This window comes from Propithecus coquereli, unplaced genomic scaffold, assembly GCF_000956105.1.
Source record: "Propithecus coquereli isolate 6110/MARCELLA unplaced genomic scaffold, Pcoq_1.0 Scaffold25, whole genome shotgun sequence".
Classification (NCBI taxonomy): Eukaryota; Metazoa; Chordata; class Mammalia; order Primates; family Indriidae; genus Propithecus; species Propithecus coquereli.
The window spans coordinates 4,418,086-4,427,495 of record NW_012148063.1 but is presented as its reverse complement, the minus strand read 5'-3'; the positions used below and the strand labels follow the sequence as shown (position 1 = coordinate 4,427,495).

General features: G+C 38.9%; 1 pseudogene; it reads left to right on the top strand.

The window, feature by feature from the left end:
* Nucleotides 1-567: 567 nt before the first annotated feature.
* On the top strand, nucleotides 568-4,512 carry LOC105812368 (annotated as a pseudogene).
* The last annotated feature ends 4,898 nt before the right edge of the window (nucleotides 4,513-9,410 follow it).

The following is a 9,410-nucleotide window of genomic DNA, read 5'->3' as shown; positions in this document are numbered from 1 at the left end:
CACAGAGCTGCTGACTAAGACCCCTGCAAATCAGCAATGCTTTTTCATAAGACCAACATCCATAATTTATATCTGCATACAATTAGCCTGTTTACATTTATACATTTTTTGCTTCCTTTTATGTGAAATATTCCACAGGATACTTGGTAATGCATTCAGAATAACCTTTTTAAAATAAAGACTCCAGGACCAAACAGTTTATAAAATCCAATACCTAATAAATATTTTATATGAATAAAAAAGTGTTTTCTTAATCAGAAACAGTATATTTTATTAGAGCTAACCTCTCTTGCCTCCCAGCCCAATGGCCTGGCATCATGTGGATCTTTATTTTTTAAATGTATGCAGAAAAAAAAATTGCTACTGTACTTCTTGGTGGTTGCTGGCACACAAATATCACATCCTTTCTCTTATCCATCATTAAGTCATTATAAGGAAAATTTTTATGACCATGTTAGCTGACCGTGGCCAAGTCAACAAGAGAAAAGAGAAAAAATTCAGTCAGTCATCCAGAAATTTAGTATTCATGGTATCAAGATTCTGAATTCCCTTAATATATTTAGCCCGATGAGTGATTTCACTACTGGGAATGTATGCCACAAAAGAGAATTTCATAAATGAGTTCAGCAGTTTGCCTGCAGGAGTCTGGATGGCCAGAGGTTTGGCCATACTGGTGCTCAGGGACTGGGCCAGTAAGAAGCCCTTCCTGCTGTCACCTCCATGATCTCCTCTCTTCTCCCCTTTCCATTGGCCACTAGAACAGCATGGACCTGAGACAAAAGGAGCCACCTGGAGCAGGGGCCAGGATTTGCAGCAGCTCCCACACCTTCTAGGGTATAGTGAGACCCTGGCAGACAAAAACCTGCCCAAGACTTGAGCTTGGGAACATCAAACTTACCTGAGCCCTGTGATCCTGGAAAACGGCTAAGGTTTAAGGAATCCTGCACCCTTTTGTGTTCTGGAAAATGCCTTACTGCAAAGAATGGCCTTTCCTCACAGGACTTGGATAAGATTTACATATGCCTGCCCTGTGTGTACCTAGGACAAGGCCAGCTACAGACTCCCCAAATTCTCTTTCTTTACTCAAGAATGTGTAGCTGGCCTGCTCACCCCCAGGGATCAATTGGAACAAACCTCAGTCAAGCCTCTCTCCTTCCCCCAGGTCGTTGAATTTTGGCCGACCCCCAGCCTTAGCCAGCACACAACCGCTCCTGAGAACAGCCGGGCCCCAAGGTGGAACATTCCCTGATCTGCTATCTGAGCAAGCCGCCCTTTCATCCCGTTACCCCATGTCCGGTTCTTTCTAGCTTTGTCTACTCCTCTCTACAAAGGAAACCCCTTTTTGCCTAACTCTTGAGATCCTTCAAGACCTAATTGTCACAGCATTCACCCTGTTGCAATAGCCCCATCTCTTTATTGCAGTAGTCCCTCTCTCTCATTCCCTTCACAATAATCCTTTTGAACAAAAATAATCTATTTTGATTTATAATAAAATACTAAGTCCTGATTTGCTTTTTTTCTGATAAGCTCCTACTTGAGCACTGAACTAGGGTGGGGATGGGGAGGGCTGAAGAGAAATATAGTTTTTGTGGAAGATATAGAATTGGGCTGCAAACTGACACATATGCATATCTCTCTTATTTGCACATCTTTGTTATTGTTAACAGAAATACTTAGAGCTTCTTTACAAATGGATGAGAATTCTTGAAACCCAAACTTGGTGTTAACTTCTTCATAGATTGACTTGGTCAGTCTTTGCCTTTCTCAAATCTCAGCTGCAGAGTCCAGTGCCCTTCACCTAAGACAAGCCCTCCTGGTCCCTAAGCCATTCTGTAATGCAGTGGAAGACAGGTTGGAACCCTCAGCCTCTTCAGAGGGAGTATAAAATTGGTCTTGCCATCTGGAATTAGGCTCGGTGTCATCGATCTGGTATAGGATAGACGTCTCATTTCCCTTTGGTACATACATATGTGCCCCTCTTCCAAACTGTGGCCTGCTCAGATCGTATCGTATTAATACAGGTCAAAATAGAGACTCCATGATTGATGTTTTGTCATGAGGCCAGTCTTCATCTTATAGCATCCCACCTAGGCCCTAACCATGAGATCACATCACCATCACCTGCTTAAGTTTCAGCATCCCAGGCTCCTTCCTTTCTTGCTGCAACCACCTACTTGTATCACTGGTTTCTGTTCCTGCCCAAATCAAGCCTGAGCTCCCCAAGTGCCTTTGAACAAATGCACTGACTTCCAATGTCTACTTCCAGAACCAGGTAAGTTTCCCTAGACCCTTGTCCCTTCCTGGTTCTGGCATCCTCAGCCACAAAATGATTTAAGAACTTCCAGAATAACTGTACAGACTAAACACTGCTTACTGACACTCGGAAGCACAAGTCCATGCTGCAAGCTGGGACTGATCAGAAAACCCATGTGGGTTTTCTTAGAACTGGTCTCCACAAAGCCAGTGTGCAGCCAACAAGTCCAGCAGAAACAGCAACAAGCTGCCAAGCAACCTGCTGCAGTTACAGAATCCAACCGTGCAGGTCCTGCTGGCCTACATCGAGGAGATTCTACAGCAGTATAATCACTGCAAATCCAATGAGAAGATTTCCAAATTACAACCGAATAAACCCAGCAAAGGACTAGCAAAAATGGTGATGTTTATGGCACAAGATTGGTCACTGCTACCCAGAAGATCTAAGTAACTTTCTTCAAGAGCTGAAAGATCTTCTCTCCTACAATCACACTGTCCTGGATCCAGATCTTCAAATGACATTTTTTAAAGCTTTGATCGTGCTGAAAAATAAGAATCTCATCAAACCATCAAGTTTACTAGAGTTCTTCTTTGAACTTCTACATTGCCAAGATAAGCTTCTGTGAAAGACTTTATATACACATAGTGACTAACGTTAAGGATATAAACACAAAACACAAGAACAATAAAGTGAACACAGTATTGCAGAATTTCATGTGCACCATGTTAAGAGATAGCTATGCAACTGCAGCCAAGATATCTTTGGATGTGATGATCAAACTCTACAGAAGGAACATCTGGAATGATGCCAAAACTGTCAATGTTATCACAATTGCATGTCTCTCTAAGGTCACCAAGATATTAGTTGCTGCTTTGACATTCTTCCAAGATGAAGACGAGAAATAGGACAGCGACTCAGAATCCTGAGGAAGAAGGACCGACAGCAAGTATCCTTGTTAGCGCGGTATCCTACAGGGAGGAAAAGTTCTCAAAACAGGAAAAGGTTGGAAAAGGCAATGAAAGTGCTCAAGAAACAAAAGAAGAAGAAAAACCAGAGGTTTTTAATTTTCCAGCTATTCACTTAATTTATGACCCCCAAGATTCTGCAGAAAAACTACCAAAGCAGCTCAAGAGCTCTAAGGAGAGGTTTGACGTGAAGATGATGATCATGAGCCTCATCTCCAAATTAGTGGGAATTGCCTCTTCAGCTTCTATCCCTTTGTGCAAAGGTTTCTACAGCCCCACCAAAGAGAATAACGAAGATTATTCTGTTTGCTGTGTAAGCATCTCATCACCTAGTACCCCCAGAGATCGCTCAGTCACTGCTCATGGCTGTGCTAACAATGCTGTTACTGACAAGAACTCTGGGGCAGTCATGACAGTTGGAATCAATGCGATAAAAGAGATAACAGCTCTATGTCCTCTCGCTATGGCTGAGGAACTTCTCCAAGACCTGGCTCAGTATGAAACACACAAAGGTAAGAAGGTAATGATGCCTGCTAGAACTTTCATTTGGGTCTTCTGAACACTGAATCCTCAGATGCTGCAGAAGAAATTCTGGAGTCAGCCTACAGAGGCCTCCATAGAAGTAAGAGCACAAGAATATGGAGAAATAAATGCTAAAGATGACATTCCAGGAGCAGAAGTTCTGGGAGTTGAGAAAGAAGAGATTCTGAAAACAATGAAGATGGATGGGGAAGTCCAGTCTCAGTGAGGAGGAGGAGGATGCCAATGGTGAATGGGTTGGTGTGCACCACTCTTCCGACAAAGAACAAGAAATTTCCAAGAACCTGAACAGCATGCCCATAGGGGAGTGGAAAGCCAAAGCTACAGCCATCAGCACTAGTCACCTTTTAACTCAGGAAGACTCCAAAATTCTGCCTGGCCCAAATGAGGAATAAACTTGACGCTGTCCCCAGGAAATCCCAAAAGGGGAAATATATTGAAACACACAGGGATGAGGAGCCCAGGGGCAGATTATTTTTTCTTTGGGACGCTGAACTCCTTCATAAAAAGCCAAAATCTGACAAGGAGACAAGACTGGCAAGTGCAATGATTGGAAAGACAGAGTGAGAAGAATATGTGAGGAGGAAAATGAAAATGAATCTATTTTCCAGTTCCACAAAGAGAAGAAAAAAACACAGAACTTTATGATGACGTGGTATAGCCAGAACGTCCGCTCAAAAAATAAGCATTCCTTCTGCGAAAAGCAGCTGGCACCAAGATGCACTTTTGAAAAAGAGAAAAAGAATGCAGTAACTTCCAAGCAAGTATTCTATTCCAAGAAGAATGCTAAGTTTGTGTCATTACTCTGAGAATTAGTAAATCAAGCATGTTTTTTGCATTAAAAAGTCCAGAAGCACTATATTGTGAAAACCACTGTAAATGTGGCAGCAATTTGGTGTTTTTATTTTGGAAATGGGTAACGGTGGGAGTGTTAGAGATGTAAATAGCAGTGGTGCTGTAAAATAATTCCATTTAACATGCATGCAAAAAAAAATATCGAGTGTCTACTAATTATCAATGTACATACAAAGTGAATGAATCTTAATCCCTTCACTCAAGGCATTCATGGCTTAGTGGAAGCATAGATGTGTGTTTACAGTGCAGTGTAAATAGTTCTCTAGTAGAGACAGGTCCATATTTCTGTGGGGTCACTGAGGCCTTAAGGACTAACTCTGTGGGGATAGGAGTTATCTATTCTCTTAAAACAAACAGGACAATGTTACAAGAATAGAAGTTTCTTACTGGTAAATAGGCTTACCTGCTGAAAACAGGTCCCTGCTGCACAGATTTTGGGTAGACAATTTAGCTGTTTTAGTAGTCCAAAAGATTTAAATTTATTTTTAGTGTCATGTAAAGGCTTTTTGGTTAAGACCTCACTTTTTAAATTGCCTTAAGTATAAATAGTAACTTTGGAATGTATTTAGTTCATCATTTGAGCCGTCTTCTCTTCATATTGGTTTCCTCAGCCTTCTTTCACCCTGTAATATTTTCAACCCACTGTTTGCCTTGTCTCAATGAAAGGTTTCTCATGTCAAAAAAATAATGATAAAAATTAAAATAAATAAGCACTGCTTACCAAAATTATCCTATGTCAGGCATGTTCAGCTGCAAAGAAACAAGAAACACAACACCACCAAAAAAAACCCACTTCTCAGTCATTCCACATCAACATAAAAAGTAAAATTTTGTAGAGATGTAGCACAAAAGCCTTAGTTTATTGCAGCTACTAACAAAACTGAGAGCGAAGGGTTTCTATAATAAAAAAATGACTAGAATATAGAAGTGAGTTTTGAGATCTTGATATCATGAAAATGTACATGCATACAACATGAAAATTAAAGAAACCACTGGAAGTCTTAACTATTAATAGCAGTATCTCCTAGCATTGTATCTTTATTAATTAACTCATTTATTCAGCCATTCATTTACTTATTCATTCAAATAATTACTGTTAAGGTCTCTATAGATCCCAGGCACTGCACTAATACTTGGAACTCACTAGTGAACAGGGTAGACCAAATACCTGCCCTCACAGAGTTTGAGCAAGGGAGCATTTCAAGTGAGTTTTAAATATGCATCAACTTACAGAAATTTGATATGCACATAGATTATAGGGTAAGTTGTACTTGTCCATGCAATGAACTGTAGTTACTAACATAATGAGCTAGAAAATACAATTAGTCAGCAGGCTTCCAGCTTGAGATCTTAAAGCTTTTTCTTCCTTGTCACTAAAATACATGCATCTATGAGTTTTCTTTCTTAATCTAAAACCTGGAGCTCTCTTCTCTTTAATTTCAGGAAAGGAGAATCAATGCCAACACTCAATATTAGAAAAAAAATGAATGGGCATGTACGACATGTCAGTGAAGGAGCATAAATGTTTTTCTTTGACATAGTGTTGGTTTTGGTGTATAATACATGTCAGTAGGAAGGTACTTTAAATTCCTTGACATATATTGGAGAGTTTTCCTTCTGAATGTTGGAAAACTCATTTTGAGGATGTCAATGGGGTATAAAGTTCTGCATAAATAAATACAGTTACCATTGATTACATTTTCCATTGGGAAGAGTGAATTACAAGGAGATGGATACATTTATTTTTCAGAATAAATAATGTGTGCATAAAAGAATCAAAAAGTCTGCTGCACCAGCCTGAAGACCAGGGCTACTTTCATCATTGTTGTGTTTGCTCTTTGTTTGTTTGTTTATACTTGCCCTGCCTGTTCCAGTAAGATTTAAGACAGCTGTCTCTCATTTTCTTAGCTTCTAACATACACATACTTCATTTGTTTTGTGATCAGTAATTAAAATTATTATATTCCAGACCATAGCGTATGATTGTGCAGCCATTTTTAGTCCTGCTTTTTGAATTCATCAGAACTGCGAGTGCATATATGTGTGTATGTGATTCTTTATTCAGAGGCACAACTGCACAAGTAAACCTACTCTGCAAGAACAGAATGAAAATCTGCAGAGATTAAGAGATTACAGGACCAAAAAACAGAGAGAAGAGGCAGGTTTTAAAGAAAAAACTAGAAGTAAAATTTACTTGAAACTCTAAAATATTGCTCCAAACTTCAACTGATCCAAACATACCAGATGTGATGTTAACAGAAACACGGATGCATCCTGAAATTGTCAGGATGTTACCAGTTCCAAAATCCCATGGCAAAGATTTCATAGAATGTTGGAGTAAAAGGGGGCATTGGACATTAAATCCAGCAGTTCTTGACTGTGAGTTTATAGATTTTTTTGAGACTTTAATGTAATCCATAGACCATTCGTTTACACATATTTGCAGTGGCAAATATAAAAAAAAAAATTGTGCACTATTTTAGGAGACCCCTCAAATCCTTCCATGGACCACAGATTCAGAGAAAAAGACTCTGTGTGCTGTCTTACCAGATAATGAAACTAAGATGCACAGTAGAAAACTGACCTGGCCAATGTCACCCAACCATGATTCCATGACTTTAAGATAGTTTTAAATTTTGCCCTACTTTTTTCCTAAGAAGGGAATAAAGTCCCACTTCCCTCAATGGAAAAACAAGAATTTCAAAGAAATTACAAAGAAGAAAATATGTTCCCAGATAGATAGATAGGCAGGTAGAGATCGCTGATGATGATAGATAGATAGATAGATAGATGATACATAGAGAGAGATATGATAAATTGGTAGACAGCTGATAGTGATTGACAGATGATAGCTAGATGATCAGTAGATGATAGGTAAGTAGATGGATAGAGAGATAGATAGAGCTCCTCCTTCTGCAACTGCTAATGAACCCTGCTCATTTTCATGGTAATCTAATCATAATGTAAGATTATTTTGCACACTACACAATTTGTTTTCTGGTTATTGTCTGCTTCTCTCCACCAAATCTATACATAGTGGTATTAGAGGAAACATTTTTTTAAAATATTATAAGTTTAGGGAGAAAAACTCATAAGAATATACACAAAAATGTTCGTAGCTATTAGGAAGAAATATAGATAACTTCCCCCCCTTTTTCTCCTCCCAATACTTTTCAGTAATTTTAAGGTTTTCTATGGTTTAAAGTATTACTTTTTTCATAAAGAAAACTATACACATTTCAAAATTAAATGTTATACTGATAAAATGGGATATTAATTCAAAATCGTAGAAAAAATTTTAAAAACACAGAAGTATTGAAAAGAAGTAACCAAATGTCATAATTCACATTTTACTAGGAAGTACTAAGTAGAAAGGTCAATTGTTTAATGGAGGAGAAAGATGAAGTAGAAAGTGCCACCTAAAAATTGTAATGGAAAGCTAGCAAATGCACTCACATGTCTAACACAGAGCTATGATGACAGAGGATTTTAGGATGTTCAAAGAGCACTGGAAGGAGTTTCTGAAAATCTCGATGATGTCTTTCTTTCTGCTGTGGAATACATTTTATATTTATTTTGGAAACCTCTAAGGTTTAAATTCTTGCTGCTGGAGCTGGGGAAATTGAAAGAGCTTTGTTTCTATCCGATGCTACAAAAGAGTAAGATCTATGGTATGACACGCTATCGAAACCAAAGGCCATTCCAGTTGATGGGGGCCTTCTTCATAGAGTTGGTGCTTTAAATCAGCTAGATCAGGGAATGCATTGGTCTGCGAAACAAAATATATTGTTGTGATACATGAGTGTCAATTATTTATTTCTAGACCTTGCTAAGTAAAGTAGAGATAGTTACTTATGGGTCTTAGAAAAAAAGATGACGACATTGATACTAACTAATAATGTAAAAATATTCAGATTCCACCCTTACTTAATATTGATTTCCTCCTGTCTTAGTTCATTTTGTGCTGCTATAATAGAATGGTAATTTAAGATGAACAGAAATATATTGGCTGGGAAGTCCAAGATGAAGAGGTTGGCATCTGGCATGGGCCTTCTTGTTTTTGCCCTTATAAATTCATAGAAATGTCACCTGGAAATCAGATGGCAGCAATCTGCATCCAAGCACCTATGACCAAGGAAGAGAAGCAGTGCTTCTGCCCAAGAAGTGGGAGTTTCCAGACCATAGCACCGACCCCCACCCCCGCAATCAAGAGCTCCCACTGTGGAGTCTAGCCAGTCATCCTGATGAAGGCAAAGAGCACTCCAGCACCTTTCTGATGTCTCCTTCCTCCCTTCCTCGTGCGGGAAAAGCCACTGTCTTAATGCTCCTGGCCAATCCATAACTCCCCACCACCCGCTGTCTTCAAGGGAAAGAGTAAGGGAGGGGCAAGAAGCTAGAAGAATTTAGGACAAACTTCTTATGAAAACGAAGGAGTTCCTCCAAACACGTAACAAAAACATTTCCTTCTGTATTCCTACATTACGGACTTTAACAAAAGGAAAAAGACAAAGACTCATTTTGTACGCATAGGAGATGATTTATTATTGAAACAAATGCTGCAATGACCAGAGCCAGTATTTTCTCCAACTAAATGTGCATTACATTTTATGCATAATCACAGTTGATTTGCCTTGTCCGCCCAAAGTCATGTATCTTATGTTTTTTATTATCACCATATCTAACTCTTCATTCTATTATAGACTATATTTTAATGGCCAGATTCTAAAGGCAAATATCCTTTTGTGAATATTAAAACTATATGAACCCACTAGTGTCTATTCAGTAAATCAACAACT